This window comes from Bactrocera oleae, chromosome 5, assembly GCF_042242935.1.
Source record: "Bactrocera oleae isolate idBacOlea1 chromosome 5, idBacOlea1, whole genome shotgun sequence".
Classification (NCBI taxonomy): Eukaryota; Metazoa; Arthropoda; class Insecta; order Diptera; family Tephritidae; genus Bactrocera; species Bactrocera oleae.
The window spans coordinates 35,122,115-35,127,319 of NC_091539.1; the positions used below are offsets into that span (position 1 = coordinate 35,122,115).

Sequence of the window (5,205 nt, forward strand, 5' to 3'; positions counted from 1 at the left end):
AAACGAAGGCAAGTTTGTCAAAAATAAGTGCTTACCCTTAGAACTCTTATGTTTCAAATTTAAAACGATTTCACAAACGGGGTCATAAAATTAATAAAAATATTATCTTAAGCCAGTATTCTTAAAATTGAACAAATTTAAAATTTCTTTGTATTATTTTTGGAACTTGTTGCACAGGGTACTGTATAAGTATGTAGACTAATAGACAGCATAGTCTTAATACAAGGTGTTTAGCAAGTTTTTCAGAATCACAGCACTCAGCAATATTTTATTATTTTATATTTAGGCACAAGTGTTTAATAGCTTGAGTGGCGGCACAAATTTCCAACTACATACTAAGTACTTATTGCTATTGCTTATAAATAAAGTTTGCAAAAATTTAGGTTCGGCTTAAATCGTTTTTTTTTTTTATACCCAGCGCATATTGAATTTAAGATAAATCATACTATGCCAAGTAGTTTTTATTGTGATGTAGCGTGATTTTACATAATTTATATTCCCTTACGATTGAGGAACGTCGGCCCGACCATATCGTTTCGGTATCTCAAATGAAACAAGAAGAGAATTTGACAACTTGTATATTAACCTTATATACGACACTACTACTATCGTTTAGTAGATCACTATTGTTTGAGTAAAATAAATCAATTAGTTGATTTCCGAAATTCAGACTACTTAATTCCGTTGTATACGGAGCTGCATAACGCAGGAGACCACTTAGGCACTACCTCCTATTAGAATCGATAAAATCCATGGGGAACATATAGCAATAGAAAATTAGAAAAGGAGGAAATAGGTAAAGAGTATTCGCGCATTCCTCGTATGTCCTCGAAAAACTTAAGCCAATGCAATAGTGTATTTAATGATAGCTCACAGATCATATTCCTTAAATAAATCAGAGACCAAGGACGGGATGATCCAGTGGACTGAATAATCTAGCGAAAAGGTTTTAGATTTCGATTAAGAAGTTAACATATATCTAATGTACATTGATTGACTTGCAATTTTCGCACCAGCTTTTTAAATACATCTGTGAGGTAACGATCGAAAGAATAAGATTTTTTGTAATAGTTTCGATTTTTAAGCCACTCTGAGGCGTACAGTTTTTCACAAATAACAATTTTTTTTTGAAGCCATTATTTCTTCAAAATCTAAATATTGACTAAATTTTCAATCATTTTCTGTATTCATCTTTAGTAATAATAGTTTTTTTTTAGTTTTTTAGACTTCAAATAATTTTAAGCAAACAAATCTTTCTCACTACCAGACTTTCGAAGGTCTTCCTACAGATCGGTCACTAGAACAAGGAAATCGAAAATGCTTCAAACTTAATCGCCGCTTTTTGAAATACATTAAATTCTGTAAATGCAAATTTATTAATTAATTAAAATACCTCTTCCAAAAATATTCAAAAAAAAGGTGTTTTCTAATATGGGTTTTGGACTCTTTGTGAAAGTCAGGTACTCAAATCATTCGGTGACGAAAACCATTTCTGGTTACTAGTCTCAAAGGAATTCCGAAGTAATGAAACGAAAGTGATTTGTGCTAAGGGAAAGTCGACAGAAGAAATATTGCACATTTAAAAATGTGTGGAATCAAACTGTTTTTTAAACCACGCTCTTATATAATTATGTATTTTTGAAAGTATATTTTGACCAAATTTACAGAAGTCTTTTGTTCAAGCTGTGCGCTGGATATAAACAAATATGGAAATATATGTACATAAATGTTGCTAAAAATTGTTTTAAGTTCCATTACAAATATTGATTTGCAGCATAAAAGCAAAAAACAAATGCATGAACAACAAAAAACGGGTTTAATAACCAAGTTTTAACATATTAGTTTCTTTTTGCATTATAAATTTTTATACTCTTGTAACATTTTGTTACAGAGTATAATAACGGTTCTTTCTATCACCTAAAACTAATCAAGATAGAGATAGTTATGATATGTATATACTGTCAGTGTATGAGTTATATATTTATAAAATTGCTTGAAAATATGTTCTCGAGTATAACTGAGTGACATACAAATTTTGTGCAATCAGGCCTTTTCTGCCCCCAATATACCCTATGTAGTGATTTTCAACTTCTCATCTGTCTTTAAACCATGTAGGTAGGTCAAAATGTGTGATATTTTAATGAAATTAAGTTGTCTACACGATACCTTAAAAATTATGTAGTTTAGCGCTTAATATGATTGAAATTGGTTTAGACCTTGGTTAAAACCTCATAATGTTATAAACTCTGATCCTCCGGTTGACGGTGCAAACGGTGCAAAACGTCATCTCAATACTTTAAATTTAACCTCTTCGATTGAGTTTATGTCAGATTGTCTTATATGAGGATGATTTTAATATAATTTTCGCTGACGGGCAGTAAAATGCAGTTACAAAACAAATTTAATCTATGACTATAATATAACTTAATAAGATAAAAATTTGATTTGTAATCCATGTTGGATGTTGAATTCTTTCAAGACAATTTTAAAATAAACTTTTGCCAACACCTGAAGGTATTTCCCTGGCTTTGATCTTGGCAAGTTGCAAAAGTATGAAATGTTCGGTTTTACCCGAACTTAACGCTTTCTTACTTGTTAAAGCTACTTTTGCTCACTACTCCTGTTCATCATCGACGGCGTAACTTCTACTTTGCTTTAAGCGTCCACAAGCAGCGGTGTTTTATCACTTAATTTATTTATGTTTGCTTAATGGTTTTCAATTTGTATTCGATTACATTAGAAAAAATAAGTTTTGCAAAATTATTCATAATAAAACTATGAATGAATCATGCAACTTGTGGTGTCAGGTAGCCTAATTGACTTCCATTATCCAAATACATACTATGTTTGCTCATATAAATTTATATATGTATGTTTATACTATTGTAGTTGTAGCTTATAATCTAGTCATGTGGTTGGCGAGCACTATAGTAGTTTATTTAAATCATCGTATTGGTGAGCTTTGCGGTTTTAGAACGCAGAACTTCAAAGCATATGACAATATGCCAATGTTTACCGTTACCAGAATTGTTTACAAAAAGTTTCCAAGAAACCAAATCGAAACGTTACTTACATGAGTATTTTTCAGGAGATGAAAGTAAATCACAATTATAGAAAAATATGTTTACTGATTTACATAAGCTAAACTGGTTGTGCTGTATTCAACCAAATATGTTTCATTGAGTATGTAGAGTAACCGTTGTTTTGAAATACAATTACTTATATATAAAATTCCTAGATTAGTACAACCTTAGAGTGTGTTTCAAAGTTGTTTATGACGCGAAAAGTTTGTCGGCGATTTTTATCATGGAAAAAAATTTAACAAGTTTGCTTGAAATTTTATATTTCCAATGGAATCACGACTATGGAATCGTTGAAAATGTTGAGGAAGTGTTTTCGGGAAGTATACTTTATCACGAACACAAGTATTTGAGTGGCACTAAACATTCATCGAAAGCTGTGAAGTCATCGAAACTTTGCCTCATGCAAGTTGTTCGTCGACCTCTGTTAATTATGATAACATCGGAAAAGTTACAGAAACAGTGCCTGAAAAACGTCATGTCAAAGATATAGCTGAGGACCCCACATCTCTTATGGATCGAATCAACACATTTTGGTAAACTAAACTCGCACCAAAACACCTGAATCAATTACAAAAACGACATCGAGTGGTGTCGCAAAAAAAATACTCGACAACGTATGTAGCTGAGGTCTCTACATTCATTAACCGCACCATTACAGGTGACAAGGCGTGGGTTTACGAATAAGACGACGAAACTGTCCAGCAATCTAGCAAGTGACACTTCAAAAATCATCCGAAACCGAAAAAACAAAATTCACTGAAGGCACTGAAGGCAACCCCATCCGATGCTTATAACAAGTGTATGGAAAATGGGATGAAGCGTTGGTATGCTTGTATTGGCTCAAAAATAGCTTATTTTGAAGGCGTTAACACAACAAGACAGATACTTCGTTTTGAACGTGTGAAACAAGAAAATATGTAGACACGAATATTTGTTTAAGTAAACTAGTTATAGAGACGATAACTCCCGGTGAGATTTTTTAAGATAGTTCCCGATTCTATTATTAGGAGTTGGATCACACTGGAATTCTCAGCTGTCCAAGTGGCATCTTTCGTGACTCCTGTCACAAGTATTGTCCAGTTTACCTAACCTAATATCCCAATTCTATTTTCTCAACTTTCAAAATTGTTAAACTAAAAAAATTTTAAAACAAATCACAAAAGATGTTTAGAATGCTATATCGGGATCTACACTTCACTACAGTCAATACAACTTAAAACATTTTTCTCAGCGTAACAAAATATTCATAGAGGAAAATTTTTTTTATCGCCTATTAAAAAAGTGTTTCTAAAGTGTTGCATGTAAAGTGTTGAAATGTGTTTACACACCTCTTGCCTCCCTGAACTACACACGTTAATCGAACTAATTGCTTACCTGGGCGGCAACACAACATTCCACCACATCCCGCGCACCGATTGCTCCGGCTATCTCTTTTATATCTTATTTATTATGCCATAGCACAATAGAACAGATTAGAGGAATGTCAGACAAGTCTATTCAATCTATTGTGTTGTGTAATAGGGAATCAAACAAGCAACAAACACAAGCAAAACCACAACGCAACCGCAAGTGACAAAAGAATATGGTAGAGTTTGTGGAATGAGCGGAAACCAAAGTGGACGCAGAGTACAAAACAAAGTGGAAACAGTGAACAAAAGTTTCTTAATTTTTTTTGTTTTCATTAAAACACTGATTGGAGTGAGTTTAAGAATGGAAAGAATGGAGCAGCAAAAATGGGTGCCAAGCGACTTGAGAGCGCACAAAACATGCCGTAAATGTAAACAAAATCAATAAATGCAAGCACAAAATGCAGCGTGCGATAAATAAACAAACGAAAGAAGTGAAAATTGATTTCTGAGAGCTATAGAGCGTCTTCGACACATCGCCAAGCGAGGCTCTAAGTCGGCAGAGTCGTTTAGCACACGATTTTATTACCGTAGAGTGAGACAGATGTTGGTTGTGGGCGCAAGGGTAGAGTGGAAGTGGCTCCAACACCGTTGCTGGGCTGGCTATAGAAACTATGAAGCGCGCCAAATGAACTACACAAGTGGGCACGTAAGTAAGTGTGAGTATGTGCTGCAGCTCACTTGACTCGCTCGCCAGCTCTGGTATGCGATCAGTA

The 5,205-nt window shown here is 33.8% G+C and overlaps 1 protein-coding gene across 2 annotated transcripts in view; it reads right to left on the minus strand.

The window, feature by feature from the left end:
• The window catches only part of hiw (MYC binding protein highwire), a 145,267-nt gene that overhangs the window by 101,307 nt on the left and 38,755 nt on the right, over window positions 1-5,205 (minus strand). The window lies entirely within an intron of this gene.